General features: G+C 34.6%; 1 pseudogene; it reads right to left on the minus strand.

The window, feature by feature from the left end:
• LOC137646057 (glutamate receptor ionotropic, delta-2-like) overlaps positions 1-17,500 on the minus strand; it is a 93,268-nt pseudogene that overhangs the window by 46,049 nt on the left and 29,719 nt on the right.

The raw sequence follows: 17,500 nt of genomic DNA on the forward strand, positions 1-17,500 counted from the left end.
GAATTTCAAGCCGACCACGTTTTCCGCCGAAACGAAGTTTTCGAGAAGTATGATGCAGGTTAGTGCAACGATACAAATCATTTTCTGCAATGGAAAGATTTTTGTTTTGAGATAATTTTCAACGATTTTACTTTTGTGTGGAGCTTTAAGGTTAAGTCATTGTCTCATGAATGGATAACATTATCAGACTAACAGTTTAGGCTTGTAGGCTACGTGTAAACAAATACGGTCTACAGTTAACCAATAAATACCCACAACTTTTTTTTTTTACCTCAAAGATCCACTTTCGTTGTAGTTTTTTTCAGTAGATTTTCTGTTAATCCTCGGACGATTAATTTAAGAGTATTATTCAGAAGTAGCTGGTTTTGATGTTCTTACCAAAGAATAATACAAAATAACCGAACATTGATAACGTCTGAAGTGCGTTACTGATAACTGTAGTTATTATTATTATTATTATTATTATTATTATTATTATTATTATTATTATTATTATTATTATTCACCAAGTGAGCTAGCGCCCTCCCCCCAAAGGAGTAGGTATTTAGCCTGATAGACTGCAAGTTGAGTATTAAAGAAGGTTATATGAATTCAAGTAGAAATTTATACACCTAATTGAATGCTTAAAATTGATCTGTTAAAAATGCCTCAGACCATGGGGTAGATTTTAACAAGAGCATCATTACAAATTTTCTTTAGATTATAATAAAATTCCCCAATGATCGATATTACTAACCTTTACAACGCAGTGAAATATATATATATATATATATATATATATATATATATATATATATATATATATATATATATATATATATACATATATATAGGCACATATATATAGGCACATTATATATATATATACATATATATATATATATATATATATATATATATATATATATATATACACATACACAGGTATATATATATATATATATATATATATATATATATATATATATATATATATATATATACTGTATATAGATATACATACACACAGGTATATATATATATATATATATATATATATATATATATATATATATAAAAAGAAGTCAAGCATTGTGTTGCGCCAGTTCAGACGAACCACATATTTTCCGATCGAACAATTTAACGGCCAATGTACGTGCCTCACCAAGTTATAGCTTATTATACCGTATTTCCACATTGCTGTCCAACCTCCATAATATCATTAATGGGTTTTCTCTTAGACTCCACCGTCGGGTTAGCCTATATTATTCATAGATCCAATCCAATTCACGAGGGAAGTTTTCACAAACTATAATTTGAAAAATATGCTCCTTTTTAGTATCTAAGTTTCAGTTCTGTAACTGCAATATATCAGTCTAATTTTAAATTAGATCTACTTACTTTTACTTTTACGGGTTTATTTCTCGCCCTCCATCAGACACTAAAAGTCTGTTCAGGCGGGCCTTGGTGTGGGAAAATAATTTCTTTCCAGTTAATATTTTGCTCTGTATCATTATCAGTTATTTCGCTAGCATTTGTATTCAGGCTTAATAGTTTTCAGGTCACTGTTATAACATTTTCTAAAAAGATAAGTCTTCAGGTTTTTCTTGAAAGCTGCCACATTTTTGCTATTCTTGACATCGAGTGGAAGGTCGTTGAAGAGTCTCGGTGCAGCATAACTGAACGTTTTTCCTCCTATTGCTTGATTCACACTAATTTCGAATAGTCTATGTGGGTAACGGATGAGCCAAATCGAATATTAGTATGATTTTAGATTTATCTTAGTTTTTTTTTCCACTGATTTTTAACGATATTGTTGAGCGTTGACAAACTTTTATCCGCTTTAAAACGTTATCCTTGCAGTTGGACCTGAGAGAAAAATATCTGCTATTTTTAGTTGTTACGTATATTAATTATGCCCATTTCTTCAATATAGGCTTACATGAATGTCCCCAGCCATTAAAGATGCTGGTGTTATGGATTTCTCTCTTCGTGTATTCTTTATTTCTACGTCTATTTGAAAACTTTATTTCTTCTATCTATTATAATTCTCATTTCTAGCCATTTCTCTCTATGTTTTTCCACCCATCTTTTGTTATTCATCTTTCACAGCCTATAAATCTCTGTTAACATTTTTAAAGATCTTTCGTCTCTCAATACCCGAAGTAATTATAATCCCATTGACTGCGAAGAGAAGCACTCAAATTCTTATAGGTTTTCGTTCAGTGCTTTTCTTTTTTCCCTTAATTCCCTTATTGTCTTCCACTTTATCAATTTAGTTGTAGTTGTCCACATACGCCTAGGAAATTTGATACACAAGTTATTTCCTTGGAAGATAAAGCACAAAGGACTAGCATTATCAGAGTTTCCGTATATTCATATTAGGAATTGGTCGTTCCTTTGTTCGCCGAACTACGATGATACTAATGGGTTGTTGTGGCCTGATTGGTAACGTCTCTGTCTGGTGTTTGCCGGACGGGGGTTCGAGTCCCGCTCAGACTCGTTCGTGACATTAGTGTCTGCAACCTTACCATCCTTGTGAGCTAAGGTTTGGGGGGTTTGGGGGAGCCTATAGGTCTATCTGTTGAGTCATCAGCAGCCGCTGCCTGGCCCTCTTTGGTCCTAGCTTGGGTGGTCAGTCTCTAGGGCATTGTCCTGCTTGCTAGGGCAATGTCACTGTCCCTTGCCTCTGCCATTCATGAGCGACCATTAAAACCATTAAACCATTAAACATTTATTGCAGTGTCTGTACGGTCAAGTGATATCCACCTTTTGTCTTCCCTTCCCTCTCTCAGTTCTTCAGTTACTAATAAAACATCTACTAACGAGCAGATAAGAATTATTTTTACAGTATTATATGACGGGTGCTTGGGTTCACGTTTTGTTTACCGTTTCGTGACTTGAATTCTGATAATTGATAGTGTTTTTCTCAGAGGTGTCTTCTATTTTGATAAATAATTCCATTTTAGAACAGCCTGCGTCTAAAGTCTTCTATTTTGATAAATAATTCCATTTTAGAACAGCCTGCGTCTAAAGTCTTCTATTTTGATAAATAATTCCATTTTAGAACAGCCTGCGTCTAAAGAAAGCGTCAGAAGTTTTAAATGCCAGTTTAAAAAAGTTGTTTATTGAGAAAAAAAAATTGCTTTGAATGGACGTCCGCTTAGTTTTTGTTTCCATTCTAACATTTGTAAGGGAATTCTATATCACTGTATTAGTTGAACGTTTTTTTAAATGTATATGGAAAATTTTTGTACTGTTGAAGTAGATTGTATCCGTAATCTACTTTCAACTTAGCAAAACAATGAGAGCTATATTTCAGCAATCAAAGTTGGAGCAAATGCTTTTTGTTGACCAGGCGGACATGAGTCTTTTTATAGTTGATTTATGATATATTTGTCTTTTATGTTGTTAATAGTTTATATATGACATGTCTGTTTTGACGTTACTTTTTTTAGAATGATTTATTATTAATTTTTTCTCTTCATTTATTTATTTCCTTATTTCCTTTCCTCACTGGGCTATTTTTCCCTGTTGGAGCCCCCGGGCTTGTGGCATCTTGCTTTTCCAACTAGGGTTGTAACTTGGATAGTAATAATGATAATAATAATAATCAAAACTAATAAACCTGACCATATGGAAGAATGAAATGAATAGCGCCAACCATATTATTGCCCTGGATTGACTAAACTGAAATGTCGGTCTAAAGTCGATAGAAATGTGACACTGACTAAACTGAAATGTCGGTCTAAAGTCGATAGAAATGTGACACTGACTAAACTGAAATGTCGGTCTAAAGTCGATAGAAATGTGACACTGACTAAACTGAAAAGTCGGTCTAAAGTCGATAGAAATTTGACACTGACTAAACTGAAATGTCGGTCTAAAGTCGATAGAAATGTGACACTGACTAAACTGAAATGTCGGTCTAAAGTCGATAGAAATGTGACACTGACTAAACTGAAAAGTCGGTCTAAAGTCGATAGAAATTTGACACTGACTAAACTGAAATGTCGGTCTAAAGTCGATAGAAATTTGACACTGACTAAACTGAAATGTCGGTCTAAAGTCGATAGAAATGTGACACTGACTAAACTGAAAAGTCGGTCTAAAGTCGATAGAAATTTGACACTGACTAAACTGAAATGTCGGTCTAAAGTCGATAGAAATGTGACACTGACTAAACTGAAATGTCGGTCTAAAGTCGATAGAAATTTGACACTGACTAAACTGAAATGTCGGTCTAAAGTCGATAGAAATGTGACACTGACTAAACTGAAATGTCGGTCTAAAGTCGATAGAAATTTGACACTGACTAAACTGAAATGTCGGTCTAAAGTCGATAGAAATGTGACACTGACTAAACTGAAATGTCGGTCTAAAGTCGATAGAAATTTGACACTGACTAAACTGAAATGTCGGTCTAAAGTCGATAGAAATGTGACACTGACTAAACTGAAATGTCGGTCTAAAGTCGATAGAAATTTGACACTGACTAAACTGAAATGTCGGTCTAAAGTCGATAGAAATGTGACACTGACTGAACTGAAATGTCGGTCTAAAGTCGATAGCAATGTGACACACGGCACAAATGAATAGACCACGTATTCAGTGAAACGAAACCAAAGTAATGCCGAATTAGTGAAAGATTTAGTGTAATGTCAATTCGTTATTCTATTTGAAAAATAATTTTCCTTTTGTATCTCGTATCCCAAAATTCCGACACATTGGAGCTTGGATTCTCTCTCTCTCTCTCTCTCTCTCTCTCTCTCTCTCTCTCTCTCTCTCTCTCTCTCTCTTTTTTTGAGGAACGCCCTTCATGCTTGTTTGATAAAAGACTGTTGTAACTCGGAATTCGACGAATTTGATCTTTTGATACGAACGGAAGAACTAGACGCTTAAGGCTTTGATTAATTAACGTTTGTTCTTGGGTTTGGGGGAATTGCTATACGATTTTGTAAGTAATTCAAATATAATTTTTTGCTGCAACTTATTACGATAATATAGGCTTATTGGTCTATCTGTCAGTAAATCAAATGCTTATTGTTGAGATAGAGAATTACGATAATATAGGCTTATTGGTCTATCTGTCATTAAATCAAATGCTTATTGTTGAGATAGAGAATTACGATAATATAGGCTTATTGGTCTATCTGTCATTAAATCAAATGCTTATTGTTGAGATAGAGAATCAGTCAGATTTTAATGCAACAGAATGTAAAAAAAAGGGAGATTATAATTTAAAAAGTGGGAATATATTAAATTCTAGATGGTATGCGTAAATGAATTCCAATTTCTGATTGACCGCAGTGTACACCAATGCCATGACAGTAACTAAAACGACAAGTTCCCATCAGAACAGCACGCCCTTGCAAAGTATTCACCATATTGCAGGAGATTAGACCAATAGCTTACCCGTTCCTCGTCTGGTGATGCAACCTCGCAGAGTACGAGAACGCAAATGGGCCGAACTTCTTTTTATACGGTAGATCGCAGGGTTGCCAGATTATTCGACTGGATTATCGTACATGAGCCTTAAAATTGTCGTTTTTCAACCAAAATTATCGTACACAGTTTCAATATAATTATTAAGGAGTTACATGATTGACTTTTCAATATATTTTAGTATAATTATTCAATTAAACACACATTTGTGTATACCTAAGGTATGTATCGTACATCGTACTGGACCTAAAATAATCGTACATGTACGATAATTATCGTATGAATGGCAGCCCTGGTAGATCCTGTCTGCAGAACGTCGCGCATGCGCTTTGATGACGTATGTATGACGTAAACGTTGGCATTAAAAGTTCCCTATCAAAGATGAGAAAATGTCTAATAAACGTATTATAACCCTTCGTTGAAAACGTCAGCTAGGAAGAAAACTGGCTATATATATATATATATATATATATATATATATATATATATATATATATATATATATATATATATATATATATATGTATATATATATACATATACATATATATATATATATATATATATATGCCTTCGTTGTAAACATCAGCTACGAAGAAAACTGGCTATATATATATATATATATATATATATATATATATATATATATATATATATATATATATATATATTATTACCTTAGATGCAACATAACGATATCCTTACCGAAGTTATCTTTTTTAATAGTGAGGTTAGACTCAAGCTCTTCTCTCCTCAATTAGGGTCTAGACTCAGGATTTGAAGGCAAGGAGAAGCCGTAATCTGAAAAGTAACGGGCGTTGAATTGAATAAATTTAACAAATTATTATTATTATTATTATTATTATTATTATTATTATTATTATTGTAATTATTATTATTATTATTATTATTATTATTATTATTATTATTATTATTATTAGCAGCTAAGCTACAACGCTAGTTGGAAAACCCGGGAAATATAAGCCAACGGGCTCCGCTAAGGAAAAATAGCCTCGTGAGGAAAGGAAACAAGGAAATAAACCATATAAGTAACGAATAATGAATAAAGATTATCAACTTAAAACCGAACTGTCATATATAAGTTATGAAGAGAGACGTCAACCTGTTCAAAAAAAAAAAAAAAAAGAAAAAAAAGAAAAAAAAAAGTTATTGTAAGTTTGAACTTTTGAAGTTCCACAGATTTAAGAACGCGATTAGGATTATTCCACAATCTGGTAACAGCTGGAGTAAAACTTGTTGAATATTGTGTAGTATTGAGCCTTATGGTGGAAAAGGCAAGGCTGTTAGAATTAAATGAATACCTAATGTGCAACGTACAGGATGTTACAGTCTGGGAAGGTCTGAATGTAAAGGATGTTCACTGGTCAGAATTATGAACAATCTAATGCAACATGCATAAAGAGTTGACAGAACGACGGCTCCAGAGATTAATATCTAGATCAGGGATATATTATTATCATTATTATTATTACTATCCAAGCTACAACCCTAGTTGGAAAAGCAAGATGCTATAAGCCCAGGGGCCCCAATAGGGAAAAATAGTCCAGTAAGGAAATAAGGAAATAAATAAATGAAGAAAACAAATTAACAATAAATAATTCTAAAAAAAAAGGCAACAACGTCAAAACAGACATGTCATATATAAACTATTAACAACATCAAAAACAAATATGTCATAAATAAACTATAAAAAGACTCATGTCCGCCTGATCAACAAAAAAGCATTTGCTCCAACTTTGAACTTTTGAAGTTCTACTGATTCAACTACCCGATTAGGAAGATCATTCCACAACTTGGTAACAGCTGGAATAAAACTTCTAGAGTACTGCGTAGTATTGAGCCTCATGATGGAGAAGGCCTGGCTATTAGAATTAACTGCCTGCCTAGTATTACGAACAGGATAGAATTGTCCAGGGAGATCTGAATGTAAAGGATGGTCAGAGTTATGAAAAATCTTATGCAACATGCATAATGAACTAATTGAACGACGGTGCCAAAGATTAATATCTAGATCATGTCATGAATATAATGAAGTTTAGGATTTATTAAAGTTATTTTTACGGCTGTTTTTCGCCTAATTAAAGTTGAAAATGCAAACAGAAGGGACAATTGAAATATAAACGTCTACAATTTTCGCTTTAGTTGGACATTATAACACAAGCTAAATGTATGGTCAAATAGTATATTTTGCATAATGTATAAATAAATTAGTATATTTTAAAGTGTACTTTCGTAAAATCGTTTGACAATGTATGTGCTCTATAACTGTAATTAAATTATAAACATGATAAGTAACATGTTCACCATGCGTCACTTAAAAAATTTTGACCCTCGTATTGAACATTGCAGATACCAAATGAACATTGCAGATACAAAATAGCAGAAAAACTTGCGTGATTTCTAAGACCAACTGCTTGAAGAGAAAAATTAAAAACTTTGATTTTTGTTGGGCTTGGGAAAAGATTGCAGTGTAATTATCGGAATTTATTTCAATGTTGTAAAAAGAAGGGAAATATATCACGTGAAGTATATGTCCTATGTGGACTAGGGATCGGGTTACGGCCACATTAAGGAACATTTTTGTTGCACACACACATATATATATTATATATGTATTATATATATATATATATATATATATATATATGCATATATCATATATATATATATATATATATATATTTATAGATATTATATATCATATATATATAAACTAAGTAAGTGTATATATATATATATATATATATATATATATATATATATATATATATATATATATATATATATATATATACTGTATATGTGTATATATATGTATGTATATATATATATATGTGTGTGTGTGTGTGTGTATACGTATATATGTATGTTTGTTTGTATACAGTATATATATACATATATACATACATACATATATGTATATATATATATATATATATATATATATATATATATATATATATATATACATATTATGATGGTTCTCTACGGTTATAGGAGAACACCGTTGCGTGTTGCATTGTTTGAATAAAGCAGCCTCCTCCTTACCTAGCAGTCCCTTGTAAGAGCCACGACCTTTGCAATTAGAAGAAATGGATATCTGAAAAAAGGGCAAATATTATAATCATCAATAAAGAAAAATTATCTGTAAGGGCCAAACAAAAGTCGTGGGCTAAAAAGAAAAGATGTAAAGTACTTATGCTTTATGAAAGAAAGAGGATTTCCCATTTTTAAAGTTCAAATATTAATCGTTAATAGGTTTAACAAATACGCGAGGTTGATATACCAGAAAGAGAGAATAGGGGGAGGAGGAGGGGGAAGAGGAGGAGGGGGAGGAGGAGGAGGAAAGAGTATGAGTTGCAGCGAGGGAAAAGTAGAACTAGCAATTTACTGATAAATCTAGTTGCCGTACCAAAGCCGTTTGGATATTTTCTTCTCATCTAATAAGCATCTTAGGAGGGGGAGGATGAGGAGGAGGGAGAGGAGGAGGAGGAGGGGAAGGAGGAAAGAGTATGAGTTGTAGCGAGGGAAAAGTAGGACTAGCGATTTACTGATAAATCTAGTTGCCGTACCAAAGCCGTTTGGATATTTTCTTCTCATCTAATAAGCATCTTAGGAGGGGGAGGATGAGGAGGAGGGAGAGGAGGAGGAGGAGGGGAAGGAGGAAAGAGTATGAGTTGTAGCGAGGGAAAAGTAGGACTAGCGATTTACTGATAAATCTAGTTGCCGTACCAAAGCCGTTTGGATATTTTCTTCTCATCTAATAAGCATCTTAGGAGGGGGAGGATGAGGAGGAGGGAGAGGAGGAGGAGGAGGGGAAGGAGGAAAGAGTATGAGTTGTAGCGAGGGAAAAGTAGGACTAGCGATTTACTGATAAATCTAGTTGCCGTACCAAAGCCGTTTGGATATTTTCTTCTCATCTAATAAGCATCTTAGGAGGGGGAGGATGAGGAGGAGGGAGAGGAGGAGGAGGAGGGGAAGGAGGAAAGAGTATGAGTTGTAGCGAGGGAAAAGTAGGACTAGCGATTTACTGATAAATCTAGTTGCCGTACCAAAGCCGTTTGGATATTTTCTTCTCATCTAATAAGCATCTTAGGAGGGGGAGGATGAGGAGGAGGGAGAGGAGGAGGAGGAGGGGAAGGAGGAAAGAGTATGAGTTGTAGCGAGGGAAAAGTAGGACTAGCGATTTACTGATAAATCTAGTTGCCGTACCAAAGCCGTTTGGATATTTTCTTCTCATCTAATAAGCATCTTAGGAGGGGGAGGATGAGGAGGAGGGAGAGGAGGAGGAGGAGGGGAAGGAGGAAAGAGTATGAGTTGTAGCGAGGGAAAAGTAGGACTAGCGATTTACTGATAAATCTAGTTGCCGTACCAAAGCCGTTTGGATATTTTCTTCTCATCTAATAAGCATCTTAGGAGGGGGAGGATGAGGAGGAGGGAGAGGAGGAGGAGGAGGGGAAGGAGGAAAGAGTATGAGTTGTAGCGAGGGAAAAGTAGGACTAGCGATTTACTGATAAATCTAGTTGCCGTACCAAAGCCGTTTGGATATTTTCTTCTCATCTAATAAGCATCTTAGGAGGGGGAGGATGAGGAGGAGGGAGAGGAGGAGGAGGAGGGGAAGGAGGAAAGAGTATGAGTTGCAGCGAGGGAAAAGTAGGACTAGCGATTTACTGATAAGTCTAGTGGCCATACCAAAGCCGTTTGGATATTTTCTTCTCATCTAATAAGCTTCTTAGGAGGGGGAGGATGAGGAGGAGGAGGAGGAGGGGGAGGAAGAGGAGTAGAGGAGGAGGAAGAGGAAGAGGGGGAGGAGGAGGAGGAAAGAGTATGAGTTGCAGCGAGGGAAAAGTAGGACTAGCGATTTACTGATAAATCTAGTGGCCATACCAAAGCCGTTTGGATATTTTCTTCTCATCTAATAAGCTTCTTAGGAGGGGGAGGATGAGGAGGAGGAGGAGGAGGGGGAGGAAGAGGAGTAGAGGAGGAGGAAGAGGAAGAGGGGGAGGAGGAGGAGGAGGAAAGAGTATGAGTTGCAGCGAGGGAAAAGTAGGACTAGCGATTTACTGATAAGTCTAGTGGCCGTACCAAAGCCGTTTGGATATTCTCATCTAATAAGCATCTTGTAATCTTGACAGTGAAGAAGGCATATGCAGCTTTAAAAATAAGTTGACCAAGGGTAATTTCATATGGTACAAGCGGAGGAATGGATGCACAAGACGGATACATTACTAAAATATCTAGAAGTCTCTAGAGCCTTCCTTTATACGAAAGGCATTGAGGTCCAATTTTGGTGAAGTGTATATGAAAATACGCCTGTACATTTCGTCGACATTCTGGAAAAAAATTATAAAATTCTTATAATGCCATATTTTTTTAGTTCAGATATGTTTAAAATACAAGCGTTTATTTTTTCTTTATTGTTGTATAGATGTATTGGAAATATACTCGCCGAAAAAAATAAATAAGGATTATTTTTATTGCTATGTGCCAAGTTTCAACACGTGTGTGACAAAAAAATTTCATTGTTGATATTGCTCTCTCTCTCTCTCTCTCTCTCTCTCTCTCTCTCTCTCTCTCTCTCTCTCTCTCTCTCTCTCTCTCTCTCTGTTATTTCCTACTGTACCAGTATCATCATGATCAGTAACCCGTTGCAGGACAAAGGCCTCAGACATGTCCGTCCACTCCCGTCGCTTATGGTCTCTCTATGCCCTGCCCATCTATACCTGCCAATCTTCATAGCTGGTCAATCCATCGTCTTCTCTTCCTTCCCCTGTTTCTATTGCAATCTCTGCGCACCCCTTCAATTATTCTTCATATCCATCTATTACCTGTCATTCTCATTATATACCCAGGCCATGTCCATCTCTCCTTTTTTTTTTTTTTTTTTTTTCTTGTTAGAATATCCTCTACTTTAGTTTGCTCTCATATTCATGTTGCCCGTTTTCTGTCTCTTCGTGTTAATCTCATCATTATTCCTTCCATAGCTCTTTGAGTTGTAACCAGTTCACGTTCTAAAGCTTTAGTAAGGCTCCAAGTTTCTGATCCATAAGTTAGGACTGGTACGACGATATTATTGAATACTTTTCTTTTTAGATAGAGTGGCATTTTACTTTTCATGATTTCATTTTGTTTACCAAAAGCTCTCCATCCCATCCTTATAGGTGATAAGAAATGCTAAGATAACATTCGGCCCCTACACTACAGCTCAATTAGTTTCATCTACAAAGAAAAACTGGAGGTTTAGAGGCTTACTAATACTTCTCGAGTAGAGAATTTCGCTAGCAACAGAAAACGGCTTTTGGTGGCGAACTTATTTTTAAACTTGTGCGACAGGCGGATAAAGATCGAAAAAGTTTTTTGTCATATAGCAGAAAAATATTTTTAGTCGAAAATTTTAGTTTATACTGGGAGATTAAGAAAGAAATTCATGGGCGATAGTAAAATGGGTGATGAGGTCTTAAATATCATTGATGATAAATTTACACCTCTCATATATTCACCCCGTTCCAAAACTTTTATTCTCGAATTATCAGGGATTTTAGAATTCCAGTTCTGGTTTGAACATTGTATATATATATATATATATATATATATATATATATATATATATATATATATATATATATAAATATATATATATATATATATATATATATATATATATATATTTATATATATATGCGCATATATACATATATATATGTATATATATGTATATATATATATATATATATATATATATATATATATATACATACATATATATGTATACTGTACACTCACACACGCATATATATATATATATATATATATATATATACATATATATACACAAATACATATATATATATATATGTGTGTGTGTGTGTGTGTGTGTATGTGAATATAAATATCTAATATATATATATATATATATATATGTATATATACCCGTAAACTTACATAAATATCTGTATGTATATCTCTTTATATACACATGTATAAATGTATATGTGTATATATGTATTTATATATATATATATATATAAACATATATACTGTATATATATACGTAAACTTATAATTTTCTATATGTATATCTATATACACATGTATACACACCTGCGCATATATATATATATATATATATATATATATATATATATATATATATATATATATTTATATATACATACATATATATATATATATATATATATATGTATGTATATATATATGTGTGTGTGTAGGTATGTGCGTGTGTTTGTAAGGGCCATGACTTAGTCGTACAGTAGATTAAGAAGCTTACATCTGCAAGGTCGTTTGTTCGATTTACAGATTGCCTTTTTTCATCCTACTAATTTGTGAATGGTTACTAGCGCCACTTAGGGTAAACGTAAGGCCATACAACTAATTAAACCATCTCTAAAGACTTACATAAAACTGGTGTCATCTCAAATATATATATATACATATATATATATATATATGTGTGTATATATATATATATATATATATATATATATATATTTATATATATATATATATATATATATATATATATATATATATATATATATATATATATATATATATATATATATATGTCGTTGGACCAAAAGTCCATCGGACGAAAAGATATTGGACAAAAAGACGTGGACGAAGTGATATCGGACGAAAAGTCGGTACACGTGTGTATATATATATATTTATATATATATATATATATATATATATATATATATATATATATATATATATACATATATATATATACATATACATATACATACATACATACAGGCCTCCATTGGTTGCCAACTGTGGATTTACTTTTAACCAGGTGATACTATTCTACAAAATTGTATACAAAACTTCACTTGTATTTCTTTTAACGTTCATGAATAATTTTTGAAAGTGCACGCAATTCTCTTTGTCTGCTCAGTGCCCAACTTAGTTGATGGCTTGATGTATGCCCTTACTATAGTCCATTTCTTTTTGCGAGGCATATTTGCCCCGACTTGCAGCGGTGCCCTTTTAGCTCGGAAAAGTTTCCGGATCGCTGATTGGTTGGACAAGATAATTCTAACCAATCAGCGATCAGGAAACTTTTCCGAGCTAAAAGGGCACCGCCGCGAGTCGGTGCAAATATGCATCGCTAAAAGAAATGGACTATAGTCATTTATTTTCCCCAGCATGAAGATACCCTTGCTCTGCCCTATATTTGCCTCATTCTTACAGTGAATTTTGTATCGTGAGCATATCTGATAACCTTATTTCTGTACATAATACTGTACCAACCGTGTGTCACACGATCGTACATAAATTATTTTGTATATATTATGCTTGTATCTGCGCTCTTCCCTCGCACTAAAAAGAACCAGAATAAACATGTCTGCGTTTCTCCTCTCTAACATTGTCTGTTTTTCGAACATGAAAATTCCTGTTGCCTTGAGGTTTTGTATATAAAGGAGAGTGTTCTTTAATAAAATTACTCAGTTGATTGCATCCCGCCTTTGAGTTATAACCTTCTCTCGGCCGTCACAATACAAAAAAGCTTCCCACGTGATAGTGTGCAATTAAACCGTAACCTCTAAATGCGTTCCTAGTGCAGGAGTGGACTCAAAGGTTAAAACGGGTGATCGGTGGTTTACCTTCTAGAGAAGGAACAAATTCTTGATTTAATTGAGAAATATGGGATGAACTATAGTCCATTTCTTTTAGCGAGTCATATTTGCACCGACTCGCAGCTGTGCCCTTTTCGCTTGGAAAAGTTTCCTGGTCGCTGATTGGTTAGAATTATCTTTTCCAACCAATCAGCGATCAGGAAACTTTTCCGAGCTAAAAGGGCACCGCTGCGAGTCGGTGCAAATATGACTCGCTAAAAGAAATGGACTATAGTCTTTGATTCATGAAATATTTAGGAAGAGAAAGATATATTAAGCATCGCCATGGCTCTTTTCAGAACATAGGTACATGACAAAGTCTTAGTAAAGATCGAAATAGCGTTTAATTTAGAGATGAAGTATTTGGCGAAGAAAAGGATAGTTATTGAATCCCTCTTATAAAAGAAGAAGGGCTTGAATTTAGGTTCTGTTGAAGATACCAATTTTCAATTTTTCTTTAGTATTCATAAACTGGGAGATTCTTAGCACCACGCTAAGCCGTGGACTAGGGGCCATTCTGTCATTTTCTCTTTCCGTAGCCTGACTAAATCCATAGAGGATTCATTGGCTAGAATCCTCAAAGGATAGCCAGTTCCTCATGATGTGCTGTGCCCACCTATCACAGCCAAGTGACCCCTGCCAGTCCTTCAATTCCAGTAAGATCATCTGCCAGGCATCAGGAGTAGAAGCCGAAGAGACAGCTTGTATCTCGCCTTGAACTTGTACCAACCGTGTGTCACACGATCGTACATAAATTATTTTGTATATATTATGCTTGTATCTGCGCTCTTCCCTCGCACTAAAAAGAACCAGATTAGACATGTTGGCGTGTCGCCTCTGTAACATTGTCATTTTCTCGAACATGTATTTTCCTGTTGCCTTGAGGTTTTGTATATAAAGGAGTGTGTTCTTTAATAAAGATACTCAGTTGATTGCATCCTGCCTTTGAGTTCACAACCCTCTCTCGGCTCGTCACAAACTCGATCCGTCACCCTGCTGCCAGTGACTTCATCGGGATTTAGGGGGCATTTCCTCTACACACAAAGTTCTCGTTGCTCTACCAGAGTGCTCATCCGCTTATATAACCGTTGGCAAACATGGATTGCTAAGATATAATGGCTAGCATGGTAAAATACCGCCTAGCGCGGTAAATGTATCCATAAAACTGCAGAACAGATGCCGAGGCTCTTTTGTGCTGTCAAGAGAGCGAGTGTGCAGAAGAGCACGAATATTCATGCACATGTACCTAGGAAGGATTGGAGTACCCCACTGTTCACTGGAAATTCATTAGATAGGATTCCACCAACATTAACTTGCTATGCTCATAAACAGACGTAATCAAATTTATATATTTAAGAGGAACTCCATAATAACGTAGAACTCCATAAAATTGACCGGTGCACAATATCAAAGGCTTTTTCATAGTCCACAAATTATTATTATTATTATTATTAAATGCTAAGCTACAACCTTAGTTGGAAAAGCAGGATGCTATAAGCCCAGGGGCCCCAACAGGGAAAATAGTCCAGTGAGTAAGAAAAATAAAGAAAAATAGAGTATTTTAAGTATAATAACAACATTAAAATCAATATTTCCTATAAAAACTATAAAAACTTCAACAAAACAAGAGGAAGAAAAACTAGATAGAAGTGTGCCCGAGTGAACCCTCAAGCAAGAGAACTCTATCAAAAGTGGATCCCTATATTCTACACATTGCTGTTAAACAAGTCATTATAACTTCTACCTTTTCGAAATCCTGCTTGTTCATCCCTAAGCTTTTCTGTAGTCTTTTCCTCTTGCCTCTTTAGAATAAGCATACTACATATTTCCATGAAAATTGACGTAAGTGTGATACTTCTGTAATTATTGCAATCATTCAGATCTCCTTTTTTTGCCATTCTCACCAACACTCCTAGCTCTGCTGTTATAACAGATCCATCTATCTTTTTGATGGGTATATGCATTCTTCTTTTTGCCCCCATAGAGATTTCTTTGATAATTCTATGAGGAATTCTTAAACCATAGCCACTCCCTGAATTCATAGCTTTGTCAGCTTCATCTGTTTTCCTGTCTAAATATTCTCTCCTGTCATTCCTGACCTTTCTTTTGAACTCACTGCCAATACTGGAATACTTAGCATGCTCTACCTTGTAATTTTCATTACTTCCTCGAAGACTTTCAACAATCAATTTCTGTCTCTGTCTCCCTTTTTATAGTATCCCAAGAATCATTTGATATCCAGGCCTTTCTCCTTTTAACCACGTGTCCCAAGACTTCACTACCAACTGGCAGATATATGTTCTTGATATCACACAAATCTTCATTGTCTGTTCTTCGTCTCTTAAAGTCTCTAAGACTGCAAATCGATTCCTACATTCAATTGCAAATGTTTCTCTGTGCTCATCTTCTAGAAGCTTAGTTCTATTAAACCTAGGTATTCTATCTACATTTCTGTTAGGTGCTTTTAGTTTTAGGGGCAATGAGGATCCGGTGATCACTACCAATATCTGCTTCTCTATAGCTTCCTACATGTTCAGAGTTCTCATTCTCTCTTTATCAATGGCAATGTGATCTATTTGATTTTTGTAATTGCCATTTGGTAAAGTCCACGTATATTTGTGGATGTTTTTGTGCTGGAAAAGAGCATTTCCAATGGCAAGGTGGTTTGTTGAACCAAAACTTATAAAAAGCACTCAATTTTTAATTGCAACATCGCCAAGACCCTCAACACTCATCAAATTCTCTATACCTTGATTTTTCCTTCCAACTTTAGCATTGAGGTCACCAATCACAATTTCCATATCTCTCTCTGGGATCTCATCTATTACACTCTGCAGTTCTTCATAGTATTCACTTTTCCTTTCTTCAGGGGATTCATTTGTTGGTGCATAGTAAATTATAACACTCATATTGCAGTGCTTTGATCTAAAATTTGCAGGTAACAATCTACTATTTACATCTCTCCACTCAGTTAATGCCTTTTCTACTCTTGGTGTCAACATCATTCCTGCCCCTTCTCTTTGAACTCCATCTGTTCTTCCTGAATAGATATATATATATATTTATTGCTTTGGTCTAAAGTTTCCTTACCAATCCCCTTACAACGTGTTTCAAACTATATTTCATAAATTTACTCTCCGCTTGCTGTAACTTCCCAATATGATTTATGATTCTAACATTCTAATTTGCAATTTTTCAAATTTTCTTTAGTTTTTATAAACTGGGAGATTCTTAGCACCCCATTACGTCTGAGACAGGGGACCGATCTGTCATCTTCTCTTTCCATTAACTGACTAAATCTATAGAGGATTCATTGTCTAGATTCATCAAAGGATAGCCATAGCTAGGTTCTTGTGATGTACAGTGCCTATCAACTAAGGCAAGTGACCCCTGCCGGTCCATACTATTTC

Source organism: Palaemon carinicauda, chromosome 1, assembly GCF_036898095.1.
Source record: "Palaemon carinicauda isolate YSFRI2023 chromosome 1, ASM3689809v2, whole genome shotgun sequence".
Lineage (NCBI taxonomy): Eukaryota > Metazoa > Arthropoda > Malacostraca > Decapoda > Palaemonidae > Palaemon > Palaemon carinicauda.